We start from the raw sequence: 8,978 nt of genomic DNA on the forward strand, positions 1-8,978 counted from the left end.
TCCCCGACCTGGCGCCCCGGGTCAGAGCCGTACCGGACGACCCGGGCCGTACGCTCCAAGATTGCCGCTCTGCACGACAGGCGTGCCGGTCAAGCCCGGCCCCCGTACAGGCTCCGCGACGCCTGCTTCCCTTATCACACGGCGTGAATATAGGCTACAGGGCTCTCTGACAGGGGACAACGCTAGGGATGGCAACGGGTATATACCCGTCGGGTAGTGGCCACCCATACCCGTACCCATTATGATTAAATTTTATCTGTCGGGTTACCCGTACCCGCATACGGGTAAGAAAATGATTCCATACCCATACCCGCGCGGGTAATTTTTACCCGTCGGGTAACCCACGCCCGAAATCATACCCGAGTATTACATGTAAATATTAGATATTCACATGAAAAATAAATCATTACAAGCTTTATTTCAACAAGTTAATGGCTCATATGGGTTAACATGAGTTAGATAGGGTTCAACAATATATGTACTAGGAGGGTTTAATTGGATTTGAGCTAAATTCATAGGTCATATGGGCTAAAATGAGTTAGATACTTAGGCTCATTTGTTTTTCCTGCGGGTATTTCTTACCCACGGGTAGGCGGGTATGGGTAGTATAAACCCGCACCCGTACCCGCCATACCCGATGGGTATAGGATTTTGTCCAATAATGTACCCACGGGTAGAAAAATCATTCCATACCCGCCTTCTTATCGGGTAAAACCCGTCGGGTACTTGGGTTTCGGGTACCCATTGCCATCCCTAGACAACGCCTCCCATGTGGGCCCCGCGACACAACGAGAGAAGGCATCAACGGACGTCGCCTCCCGCGCCGTAATGATGGTTGCGCCTGCGCACCACTCCATTATGCCAGCGAGCGTGATCGGACGGCCCTGCCTGACCTCGGTAAGGCACCCCTCACCGGGCGTGTTGTCTTTCAGGCAGGGGCTATGCGAGGAGGACGTGAGGTAGCCCTGCAGATAGGGAGCGTAGGTCCAGGCGGAAAGACTGGGGATGACCCCCCAAGAGACCACCCGAGTGACCAGGCCATCCCGACCGGCAAGGGAAAGGAAAGCGCTTGGACAACCCGTTGCCCAAGAAAACCAACCAGACTCAAGCCTCTCCACTCCCGACTGACCGAGTGGGCCTCGACGACTGACGAAGACAAAGGACTCCCAGACAGAGCTAAGACGTAGCACTAGATATATATAAATGGGGGCCCCACCTTGAACTATAAAAGGGAAAGCCCCCCGCGTAGGAGAGGGTTGGACTCCTAGAGGTTCAACACTGCTGGATCTCCCCTCAGAACTTTGAGAACCCAGGTTCGAGAGCAATAGAGCAAGAACACCACTCCCATACTGGACGTAGGGCACATTCGGCCTGAACCAGTCTAAATCCTCGAGTCTTTGCGTGCTAGACCATATCCGATCAAGCGCACAACAAATGAGCAATCAAGTAGTTTTGTAGTCGCCCATTTCTCGCAGCTACAGTTTGGCGCCGTCCGTGGGGAGCGCTTTGTGCATTCATTGCTTCGGCGATCGGATGGTTTCGATCACTCCATTCACCGCCCTGGCGGCCAGCCGGAGCGAGACGATTCGTTTTGGCTCCCTGGAGTTTCCTGCGATCCCCCGCAATGGATCGTGGGTGCCTCCACCATTCTCCCTTCCCAGACCTTCCAGTTCAGGAGTCTGGAGTTCGTCACCGACCAGCTTGGTGCACTGCGCCTCCACGAGGAGGAAGCCGCCCCGGCGGCCGCAGAGGAGTCCATTCCTCCTCCCAGGCTTCACAAACTGAAGCGCCGGCGGTCGATTCGCTGACGCATCAGGAAGCGCAGGCCAACACAACCAACCCGTGCGGTGCTCTGCCGCATCGCGCTCATGATGGCCACCAATCCCGCCGTCAAGGACGTCAACTTGGTCCTCTTCTCTTTGCCCAACGTCTCTCGACAGCTCGCGGGTGGACCTCTGCTTCTGACGCCTCGCTCATTCTCGGAGCGGCTTCCGTTTGGCCTACGCAACTCCGCAAGCGTCTATGCTCAGGAGATGCACAAGACCGCCCAAAGGCGCCAGCCCACGTCCCAGTTCATGGGCATGACGGGAAGCCACCCCGACTCCGTCCACGACCTCTTGTGCTATGAGGACCCCCTGAGCGACTCCTCTAGTACGGGAGACAACAACCTGTCAGATCCGGGATAGCGGGACTGCTCACAGGCATAGAATGTTCTAAGTAAGGGATAGCTCATGGATGTATCTTATCTCTTTTGTAACTACCCTAATAGGCGTAGTACTAGCTGCAGTACAAGGAAACTACCCGATCGTGTTGTAGAAGGACTCCAACTGTGCTCAGTTAGGACTTTCCATGTAACCCTGTCCCCCCGGATATATAAGGGCGGGCAGAGACCCCCTCGAAACACATCTACACCTAAGGCAATACAAACCACCACACAGGACCTAGGGTATTACGCAACTCGCGGCCCGAACCTGTCTAAATCTTTGTGTTCCTTGCACCATCGAGTTCCAGAGCCGTCGATCCCTACCTACAAACCCTACTGCTAAGGGTATCCCTGAGCAAGCTTGGCGGTAAACACCGACAGCTGGCGAGCCAGGTAGGGGATTCGGCGAGTTCGATGGCCACTTTCGCTTTCAGCACCATGATGCCTCCTAGAGGCGCCACCTTCATCTTCGGTTCGTGGGTCTGCGTCGCCAATGGTTCAGGCGGCTTTGATAGCCACTTAACCAACTCTCCTGTGCCGAAGAACTCCACGTCGGAAGACTCCAACAAGCTCGCCAGATCTCATGATCACGGCATCATGTTGCTTCCTGACCTTGCCAAGGAGATCGAGCTGAAACTCGAATACAACTCGAGTTCTATTCAGACTCAGATTGATCTCAAACCAAAATCCACTCGGATTGGGACTCTTACTGCGCGACCCGTCTTTGGCTTGCGCAACTCATCATCTGTTTACAAACAGATGATTAGACCCTCCTATGAAAATAGCTTGGATCGCCCACTTCACGTCGAAAACCAATCAGCCACTGCTAGCCGGGAGGCACCTGTTTTTGATGTTTATCCAGATCCAGTCGAGTCACCCCAAGACAGCCTGGATTTCGTCACCAATGCGCTGGCTAAGATGCAACTCAAATCTTGCCGAGGTGAGACCCTCGCAGAACTACTCGACAACTTGCGAGAAGTCGCCAGCATTGACGATCTCCCATTTCAACACGGCACTCCCCTCGAAACCGAGAGGGAAACTAGCTCCGGTGGAACTGCCCTAGCTGATTACGAATCAGACCTGGAAAGCTTCTCTCACGAGCATTTGGTTCCTGTAATCATCCAGCCCGAGGGTGCTCCAAGCAATCATGATCCAAATGAAGCCTTGGATCAGATCTCAGCAGACAATCTGACCCAAGACGCTCCAGCTGATGAAGACGAAGTCACTCGTACAGCCCGCAGGGAAAGGAATCAATGCAAAGAAGTGCGCAGGACTCGCGCGGCCGAACGTGCTCATCTCCCGCCATGCAACCTCAACAACGAATTCAACAATGCTGCGGATCCCATCTTCAGAACACCAATCGCCGCAATGACAGAGGCAACCCTGCGACTCATGACAATGCCCCAGAATCCCGAGTTGGAACGAGTCATAAATCTCACCAAAAACATTGTTGAACAACTCGAGAGATATAACCCCCTGTCCTCGCTTCACGGTACGCGATCAAGGGCTACTGCAACAGCAATACCTCAAGCAAACCGTAGCCCCGGAGGCCACCAGCGTCAACAGCAGCAGGAACAGCAGAACCAAAGAAACCAAGAGGATCAGGAAGCTGCGAGTAGTCATCACCCCAGACGTGGCCAAGCACAAGCAAATCAAGCTCCTGGCCCTCAGCCAAACCGCAACAACAACAACCGTGGGAACAACAGGGAAGAGGTAGCCGATTCCATTGTGGACGCACGGGACATCATCAACGCAAGACGCAGAGCGCAACTTGCAGACAACTCCGACCGCTTCCAAGCCCTGAGCAAGGCTTTTGACAACATCGAGTACTCGAAGGATTTCAAGCCTACGAACATCCAAAAGTACGACGGTAAGTAAGACCCTGCTCAATGGTTACGATTATACTCGACCGCTATTAGTGTTGTAGGGGGAGACACCAACACCAAGGTCCTCTACCTCCCGATGGCCCTAGAGCCCGCACCCCTCACGTGGCTCGAAAGCTTGGCGCGCGAGTCAATCCACTCGTGGGAGGACCTGAAGAAGGCGTTCGTCGACAACTTCCAAGGGTCGCTACACCGAGTAGCTACTCGCCACGCCCTATCCATGATCAAGCAGGAGCAAGGCGAGTCGATCAAATTCTACATCAAGCGCTTCTTCGACACAAGAGCTACCATCCCCAACGTCGCCGACGACGACGTCATCGACTACTTCCAGAGCGGCATCACCGTCCAGTCGCTATACCGCGACTTTGGGCGTAATCGGCCCAAAACGGTGGTAGATCTACGTGACATGATGCAGCGTTGGGCAGATGAAGAGGAGCAAGAACGCAGTCGCTTTCCCCGCCGCAACAACGACAACAACGGGAAGCACCACAACGACCGTGGAGGGTCCAGCAACCAGTGGGATCCAACGCGTAAGCGTAAGCCTGACGACACTATCGGCACTATGGATCGCACACCGTGTGGTAAGAAGGGCGACAAATCGCAGGACCAGTTCGACAAGATACTTCACAACAAAAGATGTCCAATCCACCCCAAGAGCAACCACTCGATGTGGGAGTGCACGATCCTGCGCAAATCCTTCCAGTCGGCACCTGCAACTGCTCCAAAGAAAGAACAAGACAAAGACGATGAAGATGACAAGAAAGACCTTGATGGTTTCCAACAGCAGCAAAATGTCGTCAATGTCATATTTGGAGGAGATTCCAGCTTCTCCAAGCGAGCTCAGAAGCTCCTACTCAGAGAGATCCTCTCAGTCGAGCCAGCAATTCAGAGGCCACTCAAATATAGCGAGGTCCCCATTACATTCTCCAGGGAGGATTAGTGGACCAGCTTCTCTGAACCTGGAAAGTTCCCGCTAGTACTCGATCCAGTCGTTCAGGGCTCCAAGCTTACTCGAGTACTCATCGATGGCGGAAGCGGGCTCAACCTGATCTTTGCAAGCACATTGGTAAAGATGGGCCTCAACTATATGAGTCTGCTTACTCCAAGCAAGGCTCCGTTCTACGGCATCGTCCCCGGAAATTCCTCTACGCCAATTGGCTTGGTCACTCTTCCAGTCACATTTGATACAGAACAAAACTTCCGGACATAATACATCAAATTCGAAGTAGCCGACTTCGAATCTTCCTACCATGCCATCTTGGGAAGACCTGCACTAGCCAAATTCATGGCAGTACCGCACTATGTTTACCTGCTCCTCAAGATGCCAGGCAACTCAGGAGTCCTTTCACTATGTGGAGACCTCCTTAAATCTTTCGAGCGCGACAAGGAAGCAATTGATCATACTGCCACAACCCGGGTCCCTAGTTCTGTCAGCGAAATACTTGCTGCTGCTAAGGAACTCTCACTCAAGGAGTCGATGCCTTCCAAGAAGCCAACCCAATCATCAGTTAAACCGACCAGTGATGTGGGCACCAAGATTATCCAGCTACAAGAGGGAGACGACTCCAAAACAGCCATCATCGGAGCAGGACTGGGTGACAAATAGGAACTCGAGCTCGTCAACTTCCTTAGGGCTAACCAAGATGTATTCGCGTGGAAACCAGCGGATATGCCAGGGGTGCCCAAGGAGTTGATCGAGCATGCCTTGAAGGTCGACCCTAAAGCAACACCAAAAAAGCAACGGTTACGGCGGTTCTCACCGGACAAGCGAGAAGCCATCAAGAAAGAGCTGGCAAAACTACTTGCAGCAGGGTTCATCAAGGAAGTCTACCACCCTGATTGGTTGGCCAACCCTGTGCTCATCTAGAAGAAGAAAAAGAACAACGAGTGGAGGATGTGTGTCGACTACACTGATCTAAACAAGCATTGCACGTAGGATCCTTTCGGGCTACCACGTATCGATCAAATAATCGACTCGATAGCAGGATGTGTCCTGTTATCCTTCCTCGACTGCTACTCAGGGTATCATCAGATCACCCTAAAAGAAGAAGACCAAATCAAGACGGCCTTCATCACCCCTTACGGGGCATACACCTACAAGACCATGTCCTTCGGGTTGAAGAACACTGGCGCTACTTACCAGCGTGCGATACAGCTGTGCTTTTCCGATCAGCTACATCGCAATGTTGAAGCCTATGTTGACGATATTATTGTCAAAACGAAGACCCAAGATCAATTCATTACTGACCTGAAAGAGACCTTCAACAGCCTCCAAAAATTCCACTGGAAGCTCAACCCAACCAAGTGCGTCTTTGGAGTACCCTCTGGAAAACTACTCGGATTCATCGTCAGCAACCGAGGAATTGAAGCAAACCCAGAGAAGATCAATGCCATCATGGAAGCCTTGAATCGATTCTTGTCCAGACTTGGCGAACGGGGATTACCCTTCTTCAAACTCCTAAAGCGACAAGATAAATTCGAGTGGACTACAGAAGCCGCGGAAGCACTCGAGAATCTCAAGCAATATCTCCAGTCACTGCCGATTCTAACAGCTCCACCACCCGGTGAGGAATTACTCCTCTACATCGCTGCGACTACCCATATAGTCAGTACGGCGATAGTAGTCGAACGCCCGGAGGAAGGCCACGCTTACGGTGTTCAAAGACCAGTCTACTTCATCAGCGAAGTACTCTCTGAATCAAAGGTTAGATATCCATCAATTCTGAAACTTCTGTATGGGATTCTAATCACCTCCAGGAAGCTCCGGCATTACTTCGACGAATACAAGATCTCAGTCATAACTGACTTCCCATTGGGGGATATTCTCCACAATCGGAATGCCACTGGACGAATCTCAAAGTGGGCAGTTGAACTGGGAGCTCTGGAAATCAACTTCAAGCCAAGAACAGCAATCAAGTCACAGGCACTAGTCGACTTCTTGGCTGAATGGCGGGAAAATTAAATTCCAGCACCCCAGAACATTCTAGAGCATTGGGTGATGTACTTCGATTGCTCACTCAAGATCGATGGAGGCGGCGCAGGAGTTTTGTTCATCTCCCCCAAGGGAGAACAATTGAAGTATGTGTTCCAAATTTTGTTCAAGGTCTCCAACAATGAAGCTGAATACGAGGCATTTCTACACCGCCTACGACTAGCAGTATCTCTCGGCATCAAGTGGCTACTTGTCTACGGCGATTCTCTACTCGTCGTTCAACAAGTCAATAAAGAATGGGATGTCAACAAGGATACAATGGACGCATACGTTGCAGAAATCAAAAAGCTCAAAAACAAGTTCTCAGGATTGGAAATCCACCACATCGACCACAACAACAACGTGGGAGCTGATGTCCTCTCCAAACTTGAGTCCACTCGAGCAGCTGTTCCACCAGGAGTTTTTGTCCATGAACTTCACCACCCATCAGTCAAGGAACAAAGCCAACAAGCCACTGACACAGAACTCCCGGCCACAGTCAGAGAAGTGCTGATGATTGATGAAGATTTGCAGACTCAGTTTATTGACTTCATCAAGGAATTCAAGCTTCCACCACATATTGATCCTAAAAGCCCTAAAGCTGCCCGCATTACCAGGCGTAGCAAGGGTTTCGTCCTCGTTGGCGACAACCTATACAAGCGCTCTGCTTCAAGCATCCTCATAAAGTGTGTTACCCTTGAAGAAGGCAAAGACAACCTCCGAGAAATACACGGAGGAGTTTGCGGCAATCACGCTGCATCAAGGACACTAGTCGGCAAGGCGTATAGGTCAGGATTCTTCTGGCCAACAGCTATCTCGGACGCAGAAGACCTGGTCAGACAGTGTCTTGGCTGCCAATTCTTCGGCAAGAAGACTCACATCCCAGCACATAACTTGATAACAATCCCTCCATCATGGCCGTTCGCCTGTTGGAGTTTGGACATGATCGGACCATTAACCGTCGCTCCAGGAGGATTCAATCATGTGCAGGTAGCAGTCGATAAGTTCACCAAGTGGATCGAGTACAAGCCCATTGTCAAGATCTCATCAGATAGAGCAGTGGACTTCATCTTTGACATTATCCATCGGTTTGTTTTTTCTCACACCATTATTACAGATCTTGACTCTAACTTCACGCCACAATCATTTTGGGATTTCTGTGACAACTCCTGCATTGAGGTCAAATATGCTTCAGTAGCTCATCCTCGGGCAAATGGACAAGTTCAGCGCATCAATGGTTTAGTACTCGATGGCTTGAAGAAAAGACTCTATGATGCCAACACCAAGAAAGGTGGCAAATGGATTCAAGAACTACCTCATGTAGTCTGGGGGCTGCGAACCCAGCCTAGGAAAGCAACTGGACAATCTCTTTTCTTCCTTACCTATGGGTCAGAGGCTATACTACCCGCTAATATCATGTGGAGATCTCCAAGAGTAGAGGCCTATCAAGAAGGAGAAGCAGATGAAGCTCGACAACTGGAGTTAGATTCAGTCGAAGAGGCCAGAGTCAACGCCTTAACTCAATCGGCTAGATATCTTCAAGGAGTCAGACACTATCATGATCGCAACATCCAGCAAAGATCCTTCAACATTGGAGATCTAGTACTTCGCCGGATTCAGAATGAGACAGGACTGCACAAGTTAAATTCCAGATGGGAAGGTCCCTTCATCGTAACTAAGGTTACAATACCAGGTTCATACAGAATCACTGATGCAGATGGCAATGAGGTACCGAATTCCTGGAACATCGAGCACTTGCGCAAGTTTTATCCTTGATCCAAGCAGTTTAGTGGTGTTAGTTGATTTCCTTAATAAAGTGAGGATCCTTATTGGCATATCGACTATATTAAAGGCAATTTGACGGCATCACCAGTTCAGGATAAGCTTACACAGTTTTCCATCAAGATAACTACACAAGCCG

This window comes from Panicum virgatum, chromosome 1N, assembly GCF_016808335.1.
Source record: "Panicum virgatum strain AP13 chromosome 1N, P.virgatum_v5, whole genome shotgun sequence".
Lineage (NCBI taxonomy): Eukaryota > Viridiplantae > Streptophyta > Magnoliopsida > Poales > Poaceae > Panicum > Panicum virgatum.